Source organism: Amphiura filiformis, chromosome 18, assembly GCF_039555335.1.
Source record: "Amphiura filiformis chromosome 18, Afil_fr2py, whole genome shotgun sequence".
Taxonomy (NCBI): domain Eukaryota; kingdom Metazoa; phylum Echinodermata; class Ophiuroidea; order Amphilepidida; family Amphiuridae; genus Amphiura; species Amphiura filiformis.
The window spans coordinates 53,102,811-53,118,980 of record NC_092645.1 but is presented as its reverse complement, the minus strand read 5'-3'; the positions used below and the strand labels follow the sequence as shown (position 1 = coordinate 53,118,980).

At 37.3% G+C, this 16,170-nt stretch overlaps 1 long non-coding RNA gene across 1 annotated transcript; it reads right to left on the bottom strand.

Annotated features, from left to right (window-relative positions):
• Window positions 1-8,752: 8,752 nt before the first annotated feature.
• On the bottom strand, window positions 8,753-15,501 carry LOC140138805 (uncharacterized). The gene is made up of 3 exons (XR_011857066.1): window positions 15,370-15,501; window positions 13,246-13,388; window positions 8,753-10,798 (listed from the first exon to the last, which is right to left on the bottom strand). It is a non-coding gene; the product is annotated as an uncharacterized lncRNA (long non-coding RNA).
• Between the last annotated feature and the right edge of the window lie 669 nt (window positions 15,502-16,170).

The following is a 16,170-nucleotide window of genomic DNA, read 5'->3' as shown; positions in this document are numbered from 1 at the left end:
CAACATGACAGCGTGGTGTAATGGACAGTACTTCAGACGGTGAAACGAAAGGCTAGTGGTTCGAGCCCCAACAGTTTCACTTTTTTTTTTTTTTTTTTTGTGTGTGACTTATTCAAACCAGTAAACTTTTCTTCTATATTCATGACAATTGACATTGTGAAACACGAAAATAAGTTTTAAAACCCTAATTTATCTATGGCATGATAATTGATTGTTTTTGTTAATTGTAATAAAGACACACATAGATCCGGATATCTTTAAATGTCATGAATATGGGCAATATAGCAATTGTCAGATAACACTAGTGGACGTTTTGGATGAGAAAACGGACATTTTGATGAGAAACGGCCAAAATGGTGAGAATTTAATTTTCTCATTCTTTTGGATGAGAAAATAATAATCGGGGATTAGCAATTCTCACCAGTTTTAATAAGATAATAATGATTGACACACACACCAGGAAGTTTCTCATCCAAGAGAATAAGAAAATTAAATTCTCACCATTTTGGCCGATTCTCATCAAAATGTCCGTTTTCTCATCCAAAACTTCCACTAGTGTAGGAGTTCGTGCTCACAGTCTTTATTTAACACGCCACGCCGGTAGATGTCGTTGTTAAGCAGTGTTTGAGTTGTTGGTGGTGGTGGGGGGGGGGATAGACAGTCGATAACCGACAATCAATGATCAACTAATTGTCAATATTCAATTAAATTCTAAAACCTAACACGGAAATGATGATCACAGACTGTCATGTTCAATCGCAGTCGCTAAGGATGATTAGTCGCTAAGGATGGTTGAGGGTGGTGGATGAAAATCGATAATCGATTATCGTGTAACCCCCCCCCACACACACCCCCACATTCAAGTTTCATACGTTTTCATAAGTATTTACTCATAGAGTGCTTGCATATAAGGTCATTAGTTCAAATCATCTCCTCTATAGGCACGCTCCAGAAGATATGCAAATGGATGCAGTACAAAAGAATTATTTGACCACTATCTAAATAAAAGATTAGTTGTTTTATTTTGTGCCCACATCATAGCCTATCTATTAATAAATAGTCATGGAAATTTTTTCACGCGGTACCTATGCATTGAACTATATCATGCTGATCACTCACATCTGTAAGATTAGTATGTTTGAAAAGAGCGCTATTGTATTCAATCTATGATTGTAGACATACACAGGTGATGGGTGCAACCTGCTTGTAGTGCAGGGCGATATAGTCAAAATTGATACAATTAGTTGTTTTATTTTATACCCACATCATAGCTTATGCATTAACTAATATTCATTGAAAATTTGGAGTGATTCTATCAAGTAGTTTTAAAGTTATAGCCAAAAGATTAAAATCAGATGTTAATTTTTGCGATTGCCTCAGACTGTATGAGGCAATCGCTAAAATTAACATCTGATTTTAAAATTTTAAACCCCCCTCCCCCACACACACCCCCACGTTCAAGTTTCATACGTTTTCATAAGTATTTACTCATAGAGTGCTTGCATATAAGGTCATTAGTTCAAATCATCTCCTCTATAGGCACGCTCCAGAAGATATGCAAATGGATGCAGTACAAAAGAATTATTTGACCACTATCTAAATAAAAGATTAGTTGTTTTATTTTGTGCCCACATCATAGCCTATCTATTAATAAATAGTCATGGAAATTTTTTCACGCGGTACCTATGCATTGAACTATATCATGCTGATCACTCACATCTGTAAGATTAGTATGTTTGAAAAGAGCGCTATTGTATTCAATCTATGATTGTAGACATACACAGGTGATGGGTGCAACCTGCTTGTAGTGCAGAGCGATATAGTCAAAATTGATACAATTAGTTGTTTTATTTTATACCCACATCATAGCTTATGCACTAACTAATATTCATTGAAAATTTGGAGTGATTCTATCAAGTAGTTTTAAAGTTATAGCCAAAAGATTAAAATCAGATGTTAATTTTTGCGATTGCCTCAGACAATCCCCGAAAAATGTAGTTGAAACGCTTTAGGCATCTTGAATGAAATCAAAAGTGTATTTTTAATGTGGATAAAAATGTTGAATATTTGGAATTAGAAGAAAGCTGGGCCATCAATTAACAATTTTCCCTTCCCCACCCCCCATCATTCAATGTTGCGACACTTTGGAGACACGCTGAACACATTTGCACGTTTCAACATTGTACGGGGGAGTGAGGGACTTATTTTCCCCTAAAGACGCTTTAATGTTTCAAGACATATTTCGGGGATTGTAGTGTCTTATACTAGATGCTATAGGCACAATTTGACTCGATGGTCCCGAAGATTAAGACACCTGAATAACTCCTATAAGAACCTGTTCTCAAAATTTACCCGTCATACTGATAGCCAATGCCTTATTAAAGATGCTATATGCTAAATTAGAATTAGACCCGATGCTCCCGAAAATTAAGACGCCGGAACAACTCTTAAGAACCAGTTCTCAAAATTTACCCTAAATACTGATTGCTAGTGCCTAGGTTCTAGTATTAAGGGCAAGTCAGTTTTGAGAACAGGGTCTTAGGAGTTGTTCCGCCGTCTTAATCCTCGGGAGCAGTTGTTCCGGCGTCTAGCCCTAACCATGACCCGAACCCGAACCCCAACACTAACCTTAACCCTAAACCCTAAGCCGAAGCCTAATCTTAACCCTGGTCCTAAGCCGAACCCTAATCCGAACCCAAATCCTAACCCTAACCTTAACGTTAATCCTAACCTAAGCCTAATCCTAACCCTAACCTCAGGGGTCTATCGTCTTAATCCTCGCGGGAGCAGATGTTCCGGCGTCTAACCCTAACCCTGACCTGAACCTGAACCCTAATCCTAACCCTAACGCTAATGCTAACCATGACCCTAAACCGAACCATAATCCTAACCCAAATCCTAACTATAACCCTAACTTTAACCCTGAACCTAATCCTAACCCTAATCCTAATCCTAACCCTAACATGGGGACCATCGGATCTAATTTGTGCCTATATCATCTAGTATAAGGCACTAGCAATCAGTATTAGTGGCAAGTTTTGGGAACAGGTTCTATGTTCAGCGTTTTAATCATCGGGAGCATCGGGTTTAATGTTCATGTTTTTTTAGATTCGGACTGATGACGTGCTTTTCAGATTCGGACTAACGACGTGTTTTTCAGATCGGACTGATGACGTGTTTTTCAGATTCGGACTAACGACGTGCTTTTCAGATTCGGACTGACGACGTGTTTTTCAGATTCGGGCAGACGACGTGTTTTTCAGATTCGGACTGACGACGTGTCGGAGTGAAGACGTTTCGGACTGAAGACGTTTCGAACTATAGTGCATTTCATTTTCGGACTGATGACTGTTCGGACTGAGGACGTTTCGGACTGAAGACGTTTCGGACTGATATGCTCAGCTTGGTTGTTTTCATTTGTATTTTTTATCTTTAGTAAATTTATTATTTTTCAGAAATGTTTAGAAAAGATTACATCATGTATTTCATGTTCATATGTTTTTTTATTCATTAACTCATTACTTGCTTTAGTTATTTTACTGATTTATTTATTACCTGTTTATTTATTTAGTTGGTTACTTATTTATTTACTTATGTACTTATAAATTTACTTAGTTCTTTCTTTATTTATTTAATTGTTTTTATATTTATTTATTATCTTCACTTATTTATTTACTTACTCATTTAGATATTTATTTATTTTATTTATTTATTTGCTTATTTACTTACTTGGTTATTTTCTTATCTTCTTATTTTCTTGTTTATTTACTTATTATTTACCTAATTATTTACTTATTTGTATAATTAGTCATTTACCTATCTCCTATTTATTCATTTATTTATTTATTTATTTATTTATTTATTTATTTATTTATTTATTTATTTATTTATTTATTTATTTATTTATTATTTATTTACATCTTTGGGTTATTATTTATTTAATAACTTATTTACTTGTTTACCTATTTCCTTATTTATTTACTTACTACTTTAGTTATTTACTTACTTATTTACTTATTTATTTACTCAGTTGCTTACATTATGTATTGTTATTTACTTATTTATTCACTCATTTACTAATAGGCCTACTTAACTTATCCGCTTAAAAATGCCCAAAGAATAAAATAAGAAACATAAATCAAGAACATATTAATCAATATAAATCAATATGGCAACAGAAAAAAATAAGAAATGGCAACCCGCTTGCCTCACTTTTTTGCCAGAGTACCCATGTCGGTACTCAGCTGCAGAGTACCTGGCAGGTGAGTACCAGTGTCGGTACTCGGAGTACCTTCAAAGTACCTACGCCACGAGGTATTCGCGAGTTGCAGCCGGCTTGCTGGGCCACAAGGGTCTGGTAGCCGACGTAGGTACTCGAGAGTAGCAGCGCTGCTACTCTCATGAGAATCCTGTAGTGTAGTATACTATCCAGAGAGGTTGAACCGTAGCCTCGCGCTTCGCGCTAGGTTCAACGCACCGGAATTTGTGTGAATGTTTGTTTGTTTGTCTGTTTGTCTGTTCGCCTTTTTTCACGGAGACTATGGGTCGTGCGTTCCTCAAACTTGGTGGGTGGGTTTATCCTGACGCCAGCTAGAACAAGTTTCCATTTGTTAGTAGATTACTTCCCTGGGGACCCCATCATTGAGTGTTCCCTCTTACTCCCCATATGTTGCCATGACCAATCTCTCTTTTTAACACCGTCTTTTTTCTCGGAGACTATAGGGTCGTACGTTCCTCAAACTTGGTGGGTGGGTGCATCTTGACCCCAGGCAGAACAAGTTTGTATTGGTTAGTGGGTTCACGGTCACCCGAGGTCATCCAGGGGTCATCTGAGGTCAAATTAGCAAAAACTGTCGTAAAAGCATGAAACTTGGTGAGTAGGGCCTACAGTCAACATTTAGAGCCAAATTTTTGAAAGGTCATTTTGGTGGTCATCCGTGATCATCCGGGTCAAGTTCCTAAAACCTGTCGTATGAGCATGAAACTTGGTGGGTAGGCCTACAGTCAACATTTAGAGTCAAATCTTTGGAAGGTCATTTCGGGGTCATCCAGGGGTCAGCTGACGTCAAATTAATAAAAGCTGTTGTATGGACATGAATCTCTGTGTCTGTTTTTGTTGGGGGGGGGGGGTCTGTCTGTCTGTCCGTAGATTAGGGGTCGCACGTTCCTCAAACCTGGTGGGTGCATTTTGACCCAGGCAGAACAAGTTTGTATTGGTTATTGGATTACTACCACGGGGACCCCATCCTGGGATCTTCTCTCTAAATCCCCATTGCCATGACCAGTCTCTCTTATTAACATCGCCTATTTTTTTGGAGACTAGGGGTCGCACGTTCATCAAACTTTTTTTTTTTTTTTTTTTTTTTTTTTTTTTAAATTCTATTGTAAGTTTTTATTCTAGTGATTCCTACATATTATGCACCTGTGAATTTCTGACATCAGTCATATTGACAGCACTAGAAGGAAATAAATTACATAAATGGCCAAATTGAAATTTCCTTTGAACAAAAAAAGTTACATTATTGCGAAATACACCACAAGAAGGAAATGAAATTACATTTAAAAGACATTAATTCAATTTTGAAAAAAAAGGTTTCATTGTTGCGAAATACAGCGCAAGAAGGAAATAAACTTACACAAAAAAGACCAATTTAGTTCCCTTTCAACAAAGTACCATTATTGCAAAATATAGTACTAGAAGGAAATAAAATCACATAAAACAGTACAAATTTAGTTTTGTGTGAAAACCAATGTGAAAACCTACAATATAACTTCAAATGTTATTAAGACAAGCAAATAATGCTGTAGAGCTCTCATGAAAATTTTTTCACATCTTTACATGATAGATCACTTTCTTAATTTATGATGTCAGTTTATGTCTAATTAAAATATAAGACTTACTTCATTATTACAGTTTGTCCAGGGCGCACACCACTAAATAATCGTCACATTGAAATCCGTGTAAAAACACCAGTTTTATTTATTCGTTTTGAGGCCTTTTCGGCGCTTTCTGAGAATTTTAATGATAACCAGTCGATTGCAAATCGATGAAAGTTTAACATAATTATGTTTAAATGTATGGGTAGTCTTCCACCTCGTTTTCCCGGTAGGAGCCGCTAAATAGCGCCCTCACTGTTTTTGACATGCTCTCATGACTGTAAACCCGTTTCTGCCCATTTTTAATACGCGGACCTATTTTCTCGATAATTATAAAAATGCGACTTTTTTAGTGATTCAAATTCATGCACAGGCTTTACACTTTTACTTAAGCTATAATTTGCTACTCTTTCTGATTATTAGTCCAAAGAGCAACCCATAATACCTCAAAAACTTTCTGTATTTTACCGGAACTTAGTAGGGTTGCACAAATGGCGCATTGATTTAGTGGTGTGCTCCCTCCAATCTGAAGCACAAAGTGACAACGCGCGCGTATACAGCGCGTTCACAGTGCATAGGTGATGAACGAACCTATGCACGTTCATCAAACTTGGTGGGTGCATGGGTAAAATTTGACCCCAGGCAGAACAAGTTTTATTGGTTAGTGGGCCATGGTCACCCGAGCTCAACCAATACAAACTTGTATATGCCTGGAGTCGTCAAGATGCACCCACCATCTAAGTTTGAGGAACGTTCGACCACTCCGAGCAAATAGGCGGTGTTAAGAGAGACTGGCCATGACAACATATGGGGAGTAAGAGAGAAGACCTCAGGATTTAAGGTCATATTACTAAAAACTCTCGTATGAGCATGAAACTTAGTGGGTACAGTCAACATTTAGAGCCAATTTTTGGAAAGTCGTTTTGGGGTCATCTGGGTCACCCAGGGGTCACCTGAGGTCAAACGATTAAAAACTGTAAACTTGATGGGTACAGTCAATATTTGGAGCCAAATTTTGGAAGGTCATTTTAGGGTCATCTGGAGTCACCCAGGAGTCATTCGAGGTCAAATGAATAAAACCTGTCGTATGGGCATGAAACTTGATGAGTATATTTTTTAAGGGTTATCTGAGGTCAAATTAGTAATAACTGTTGTATGGGCATGAAACATGATTGGCACAATCAACATTTTAGAGCTAACATTTTGGAATGTCATTTCGGGGTCACCAGGGGCATCTGAGGTCAAATTAGTAAAAACTGTCAGATGGGCATGAAACTTGGTGGGGACAGTCACCATCAGCCAGGTTATCGCACCCAGCCGAGAACCGCCAAATACGGGTAACTTTGAAAATTGGGGGGGAGATGCAACCCACTTCGTAATTCGTGTTACAAGATATGGCTAAGTAGTTCTAGAGTTAATTAATTGTTTACAATAACTTAAGGGATCTGGCATGAGCGTTTTGGGCGTTTCGACATTATTTTTTGTGGGACATGAGAGCACATCAGACATATCGAATTGCATTCTGAATACGAAGAATGTCTGATATCATCATCATCATCATCAGTCGGCTGCGGAGCAGGCGACTACAAGCTTTCTCCAACTAATGCGATCTTGGGCAAGCGAAACAATTTTGTTTGGCTGCAGCATCCCTGCAGTATCGAATTGCATTCTGAATACGAAGAATGTCTTTCTGATATCAAATAATTTTCATTTTTTGAAATTCACGATATAATACAAATTTTATTACAAATTATTAAAATTTGATATTTTTCACATTTTTTGATATATAACAGTCCTCGAAGTAAATTTTATGAATCTAATGATATATTCTTAAAGTGTATGTAGCTGGAGGAAAAGCCGACGATCAATTGAAAATTTTGACCTTTCATATTGAAGATATGGATTTTTTCCCAAAAAGACTTTTTTGTGTGTTTTGGGGAAAAAAATCCATATCTTCAATACGAAAGGTTAAAATTTTCAATTGATCGTCGGCTTTTCATCCCACCTACATACACTTTAAGTATAAATCATCAGATTTATAAAGTTTACTTCGAGTACTGTTAAATATCAAAAATATAAATTTTTAATCATTTGCCATAAAATGTGTATTTACATTGCGAATTTCAAAAAATCAAAATTATTTGATATCAGAATGACATTCTTCGTATTCAGAATGCAATTCGATATTTCTGATGTGCTCTTATGTCCCAAAATAAATACTGTCCAAACGTTCATACCCCATCCCTTAACGAAAATAACGAAAAGTTATATAAATGTTATATTTCTTACTCGGGCTACTGTAAACCGTTCAGATGTAGCGAAAAACGCAAGATACAGCACTATTGAGCGGAGGTCCGGGTCCGAGTCGCGCACTCGCGCTCTTGACTATTTAGTGCATTATGTTTTTAAGTTAAAGGCTTAATGTACGATTTCCTTCAAATTTTAAATTTGTCATTATATACTCAAAATGCTGAAATAATACTAGTAATAATGATCGGGAATGGTTTCTGTCCATTTTGAGCTGAAATAACGAGGTAACGTAAAAGAAACACTGCTTGTTATTTTGGCCGTTTAACACGCAGTTCTATGGGCGGACATAAAGTCATAATTTCGTGAATTATATGACTTTATGTCGAACTTTGCTCTGTTTACCTACAAACTGATTTCATTTAGGTGCAAGTTTTGAGATGTGTAAACATTACAAATATGCAAACAAATCAGGTTTGAAAAAAATTAACCAAATTCATATTATAAGATCGTACATTATGACTTTAAAGCATGCTGGTCCTCGTGAAAGAACAAAGGATACCTTAAAACATCCGCTAAATGAGTAACCCTGACAAAAGAACAAATAAAACAATGTGCAAACATAATGTCTATTTGAGTATCTTTTTACCTTTATTACCATTAAAATGGTTCTAAATAATTATATAAGACATAAATCACTTAAAAATATAGCCGAACATTGCATTATTTAAGATCGCACGACAGGTACCGGTATTATGTAGTATTGTAATAAAGCAGATTTATATTCCGGTATGTTAATTATGTGGGAACTTAGTACGGTAATTATTTTTGTGACTGCTCCCTAAATAAACAAGTACAGTTTCCCCCAACATTTTACATTGATCATAAAGCCCATATTGTACTATACTATAAATCTGAAACAAGCAGTTTTTTACCATTATCCTTTATATATTTATAAATGGGAAAAATGGTATATCGCACATAATATTATTTAGCAGCATTTCTGCTCATTTATCACCATTTTAAATTCAACACAGATTTCCTGTGGTTTAACAGATTTTGTCGTGATTTCTACCGATCTTAGCACATTGATCAAAATTCGAAACAATCTTTGTGATTTGTCAAAATTTAGCAAGATTATTGCAGTGATCGGTTGCAATTTAGCATAATATCAGGCAATTTACAGCATTTTATCACAATGTTACCGCGACTTATAGCAATCTGGCCAATTTTGTGCGATTTTGAATATCTCTATAAGACAATCAAGGAAAATATTATTTTACCTATATACTAAAATGTGAATCGCCACCGGCCCGCTCCCCCAATTGAATATTGATGAAAGCGCTTTTGATGTTGGGCTCACCAGGCACCACAACATTGATTCTTCACAAGGGAAAGGTTTGTATTTTTTATCAAACGTAGTTATACTAAGGGGCTGTCCATAATTTTCGCCATTTTCACTTACGTACAAAGCGCACGTAACTTTTTACCCACCACCCTCCCTCGAGTTACGTACAAATAAAATGGCGAAGTATTTCGAGTACTACTTATAGCAAAATTGAGATGTTGGGTTGGGGTTTTGGTTAGAGTTTAGGTTAAGGTTTGATTAGGGTTAGGGCTAGTGTTCCAGGAGAACAGTTGGTTCTGGATTAATATTTTTACAGATAAGTTAAGAAATGCTAAAAAAACCTTCCTTTTAAACCATATTTTCATGAAAACGAGAGCCGTCAATAAATTAAAATATATATAGATTAAATTGCAGCCCGAATCTTAACTAAAAGACCAATGCACCCCAAAATCTACCGAACACCCCAATACTCTCTTTTCCACTAAGAACCCCCGGGATCACATCATATTATAGGGAAACCAGGGCGAATTCCTTTTAGCATGTTTGGTGTATATTCTTGCAATTTAGACTATTATGCGTTTCATGTCTTTTGTCGCAACAGTGACAATCCACACTTAAGCCTTTGCTGCCATTGATCCTAGCGCAGGTAGAAATATTTTCTTAATGTATTTTGGTATGAAATAAAATTAAGCATAATGCAAAAAAGGACCACTGTGCATAGACTCTAAAATAAAGAGAAAATCATTGTTTGCATGGCATGTTATAGAAATGGTTAAAACGAATTGAACAATTTTAGGTCAATTGGTTATAACTTATGAATAAATTAATGGAAAATACCATACTTTTTCACTTTCATTTTTTATTGCTCAAACAAATCGTCATTTTTCTTACGTACACAAGCCCAGGATTTTTACATCGTCCCTCCCTCTTACGTACGCTTTGTACGTAAGTGAAAACCGGAGTGAAAATGGCGAAAATTATGGACGGCCCCTAAACTGAACTAGCAGAGTGGCAATAAAGGGTTGCAACATAATTATTATTGTCAAAGTGTACCAACTATCATATTTTCCTTGATTGTGGTCGAGCGTGCGCAATAACATTGTGCTCATCGATATGACGTAGTTTTGTTTTTATTTGCAACTTATCAGGCGTTCGTGATAAACTAAAATGGTCACATGTAGCTTAATTAATTTTCAATTTAAATAATCATCCAAGTATTAAACGGAATGTGTGGATCTCTGCATGCTCATCAATAATCTTTGCAACACGGCCCTTGTGGAAACCACTCGCAACAGAAATTGTCCTCCCTCTTTGCTCTGCCGTATCCTGAAGGAGGAAATCAAGAAAAGAAGCAATAATAAAAAATAATAAAGACAAAGACGTAACATTTTTAGTTTTTAATGTGTGTGAAAGTTTAAGAGGAGACGAGCTCATTTGTTTTCGCAAATGGAACAGCACCGTCAAAGAACGGAGGAAAAGAATAAAAAAGAAAATGCTTCACCGCCAGATATCGAAGAGGGTAAAAGGCAATCGTGTGAACCGCTACATGCCATTTGATTTATTATGGCATGGGACCTATTACATTTATCCCTAAGTAGCCTACATAAAAACATGGGGGAAGCACCCCCTATAATTTGCAAAAAAAAAGAAGAAAAAAAGGGAGGCAAAAGGAAGGAAAAAGAAGAGGGAGGATAGAAAAAAAGGGTGAGAGAGAGAGGAGGAGAAAAAGAAGAAAATGAGTCAGTCCTCTCTCTGGCCAGGGTTAGGCGAAGGGGGAAGCTACCCCTTCGGACATCTTTCCCTCTGTGGAATGCTAACCGATGCGGTTTTAAAGTTGTTGGTTTTTGTATTTTGGGCCGATTTTCGGCATATTTTCCACCATAAAAGTAACCTGGTCTATCCTGCTTTTTCCCTCAACTTCTTACGAAAAATCCTGGCTACACCACTGTCCTGGCGCGGTAACACCAGCAAGTCTGTGCAGTGACGTAACTGGGGGGGGCAGAGGAAACGTGCCCCCGGTGCTACGCTTGGGGGGGGGGGAACGCCAAATTCGATTCTGCGCCCCTCCAAGTGACGAAAGTCAAAATTTTCGAGCGTGGGGGGGGGTGGTGGGGCGCCAATTTTGTATTTTGCGCCGGGCGCTACCAACCCCAGTAACGCCACTGAGTCTGCGTCAAGCCAGCAATTTAATCATTAAAACAAGTTTACTTCCAGTCCAATATCTATAACACATATCTTTTACGGGGTTTATTGTATATTATCCAAAAACTGTATACTAAATTATGCTTCTCTCAGAAATAGTGTAAAAATTGTGCACCGATGAATAAGCAATTGCCTTCATTACGGCCAGGGGCGCAGCCAAAATTTATGGAGGGGGGGGGCGACCTTTTTTTGATCGAAAAAGCATAAAAAATGTTGTTGTTTTTACGCTTGCTACACTCGCAAACGGTGGACCTTTTTGGCTTTTGGTGATTGGCGAGGGGGGAACCACCCCGCCTACACCCAAATCATTTTTATTGTGCCCATTTATTACGTAATTAACATAGGCCTAAAGCATATCATATAGGCCCAGTGCATGTCGTAACATCTTAGACGCGGGCAGTGGCGTAGCTAGGGGTTGTGGCGCCCAGGGCTAAGGATACGTAATGGTGCCCCCCTATTCTTGAAACATTTGCGCGCGGAGCCATAGGCGTAGATCCCAAGGGGATGGGGATAAATCGCCCCCCCCCCGATATTTTGCCAGGGAGTGGTCCATACAATCATCCCCCAATGTTGACGCTTGATAATGGGTTTCTGACCAAATTAACCTCATATTTGCCCATTTTAGCCCCCAAAGTTCTCTTCGTTCGCATTTATTCTACTTTTACACCATATTTCATCAGTTTAGCTTCAAAATAGTAGAATTTTTCGCTCGCTTCGCGCTCAATTGTACTATACACTTATTCTGTCGCCAAAAGGTGCTGGATTGACTATACGTGAAGAACTCAATCCCCCAATGTTAAAAAAGAAATCTACGCCACTGCGCGGAGCACGCGAAATTTTGAACAAATAAGGCCTACCACTACCGTAATTAATTTTGGTTACTAGAAGTTGTTAAATTTCAATGGGGTTTTCTGCGAAATCCAGCTTTATAAATGCTTTTTACTATTCTATACGAAACTGAAAATTAAGTATTTCCGAGTTCCGACTGATTTTGCTTGATCGCATCACATATAGCTACGCTCGTAAACCTAGCCTACCATTGGAAACGAACGAAAAAAAAAAGGGGGTGGTATTACTTTTAAATTATTATAATGTCAATTCTCATAACATTTGACAAAAAATGATTAAAACAGTGAACAGTCAGAGGATGATTTAAGGAAGCCCCATCATGCACTGCAAACGTGTTATCACTAGAGTTTCAACTGCCACTTTACTTTTCAAATCCCATTGAATTCTGTGCAAAAGATGTTGTTTAAGAATTGTGCGTGTGTCATTATTACTTGGTCGATTTCAGAACAAAAGTAATGTATGCATAAAGGATAATTCACACCTTCTGTAGGTAACATAAAATGTGAAATCGACTAGCATTTTGAATGCGTTTTATTGTATATATATCAGTCCAAATTCAAATTTAACCATGCCCGTCAATGCAATGTGCGAGCAGTGGTGTCATGTTCACTCACACAGCTGTGCTAACCGCAAGTCAACACAGTGGCGTGGTGGGAAGTGCTTAAATCATCCTCTGGTGAACAGTTAAAGGAAAAGGGCCCTGGACAAGGGTTGAATCCTACCTCTTATTTTATCCACTATCTTTTCTCCCTGAAAGGCATTTTTGAGATCCACGGCAAGATCCTCATCAGCCAATGGCATTGCGTAAGCTACGGTCAGGAGAGCCAGTCCGAGGATGAGCAAAAGTGTCTTAGACGCCATTTCCCTAAAAAAAAATACAATGTGATATGATCAGTTCATGCTGTAAATTTGAGTGTGTGTGAATGAAACGCTGAACCTGGTTGCGATGGTTATTTGTGGTATGTCTAGGGTGTGCGCTCTTGAAGCAGCAAAGTCCCTGAATTGTTGTTTAATGGTTTATGGAATGATGTGGGGCCATAGTGGTCAGCGACAACCTGTAAAGTGTGCCGAGGCTTGTGGATCAACGTCTAGGCGTTGTGCCTGTGCGTAGCGCACTAAAATCACTGCGCTTTTTTTTTAAAAAGAAACCCACAAACAATACAACCCAAAAGGCCCGGGGGGGGGGGGAGGGTGTCACCTTGCCTGTACACTATCTGCGATAATAAAAACGCGTAAAAGGGTAGTTTTTCGTGGGTAGGCACGATACGCGCGTATCGTGTTTAGGGTGTCAAAAACATGAAAAATTGAAAAAATGGGTATCAAAATTGCAATTGCTAATATGCGGAAATGAAATTTAGGGTATGAAAGGAATAAAATCCCTGTTTAGGGTGTGAAAACCGGGCGCGTTTTACCTGTTTAGGGTATCGTTTTAGCCAAGGGTATCATTGTTTAGGGTGCTTGTCAAAAGTTAAATATCGCGGTTGGTGTACAGGCCACAATGGGAGTGACCCCCGGGTAAAAGGGTAAATACGAATTTATGGACATCGTTTAGTGCCAATAATCACTTCGAAAGATTAGAACCAAAACTGTCTATGTTTATATACACTGTAAAAACAGTGTTTAGTGATTAAACACTTTTCTAAACAAAATTTTGCCACCGCTTTGTAAACATGTTTAAAAGCTTAATGTCATGTGTCAAATTTTCTCAACACTGGTCATGGTGTTTAATTTCTAAACATCTGACATCCATATTCTAAACATAACGTTTCTAAACACATTCTTGCCACCACTTTCTAAACACTGTTTTTACAGTGTAGTAATATATTTTTACTGTAGGCTTAAAAAATAAAGTTATGTCTCAAAGCCCATGGCAGTTTCGCAAACGAATGAGGAATGAGTTTTTTAAAAGATTTTTTAAAAGGATTTTTTTAAACTTCATTTTGAATTAATTTAAATTAAGGGGGTACTACACCCCTGCCCAATTTTGTGCCTATTTTTGAATTTTTCTCAAAAATTATAGCGCATTGGTGACAAGTAAGATATGTATATTATAGGGGCAAGGACTACAACTACTGCACTTGAAATTTTATTTCAACACAGACAACAGCTGTGGAGTAAAGCAGTATTCAGACTTTTTATTGTACGTACAATATTGTATGTAACATATATACGTTATTTAATCTATTGCCATTCTATTTCCAGTAATGTTTAAGTTCTATAACGAATGTTTGATGACGAAAAATCGATAATATATTTCTGTTAGATATTGTATGTAACATATTATCGATTTTTGTCATCAAACATTCGTTAGAACTTAAACATTACTGGAAATAGAATGGCAATAGATTAAATAACGTATATGTTACATACAATATTGTACGTACAATACTCGGAGTCTGTGGAGCGCTTTATAGTCAAAAATGAGGGAAAACCAATTTTTGATCAATAAATCAATAACTACTTGCCTTGAGTTGCTGAATTGTCAGTGCAGTAGTTGTAGTCCTTGCCCCTATAATATACATATCTGACTTGTCACCAATGCGCTATAATTTTTTAGAACAATGCAAAAATAGGCACAAAATTGGCCTGGGGTGTAGTACCCCCTTATAAGATGTCATTTTCGAGTGTTCAAATGTGCTGCATAAAATTGTGGTTGATTTACACAATTGAAGTACAAATATCAGTGTTTTATATATAAACAAATGCGAGTATCGAATCCAGTAACTAAACTAAAAAAAAAGCAATTGCTGTTTTAGCTGTCGTGGACGCGCTAAGAAAAACGAACGCGCGCGTAGGCTTTGAGACGTAACAATTTTTTTAGCCAAGTTATAAGATACAACTCTTACCTTTTAATTGACTGGTACAGATTTGAAAGTAGAAAGTGTAAAGTGCTTTGCTGCGTTTTTGATATAGATAACAAATGCCTATGCACTGTTCCGATATCGTCAGTAACGGTCGACGGTATGTCATCGGCTTGTCGCTGTCTTGCTATTTATATGAATCATGAATCAATTTCTTCATGCATATTAATTTGTCATGTTCACTGAACATGCTCATGAACTTGAGAGGCCCCATGTCACCGACATGGAAACCGCACTTATTTTGCACCATTGGGCTATCCCATTTAAAATCCACATTACCCCTGTGGAAGATTTTGGAAATTTCTTCCACAGGGGGAGTATGAATTTCAAATGGAATGAACACGTTAGGCAGCTCCATTTTTTAAATTTCATACACCTTCTGAGATAGAAACCTGAATTTTCCACTGAGGGAGGGTGAGTTTCAAATGGAGCTGCTAATGTGTTCATTCCATTTGAAATTCATGCTCCCCTTGTGGAAGATATTTGCAAAATCTTCCACAGGGGCAGTGTGGATATTAAATGGAATGGCCCATTTTGTAGAATACAGCACAAATTTGCTGTCGTAGCAGATTTTATTGCTATCTTATGCGGTCCATAGTACACGATCAATTTGATTGATCAATATTGGGGACCGTAGATGCAGAATTGGATACAAACTATTATTTTTCTTCAACATTATTGAAGAGATCTAATCTACTGTCTGTCCAATTAACTTAGAGACCCGGTTTTTATTACTTATCTAAATATGTTTTCGAAAAAATTCATGAAAGAAAAGTTGTTAGTGAC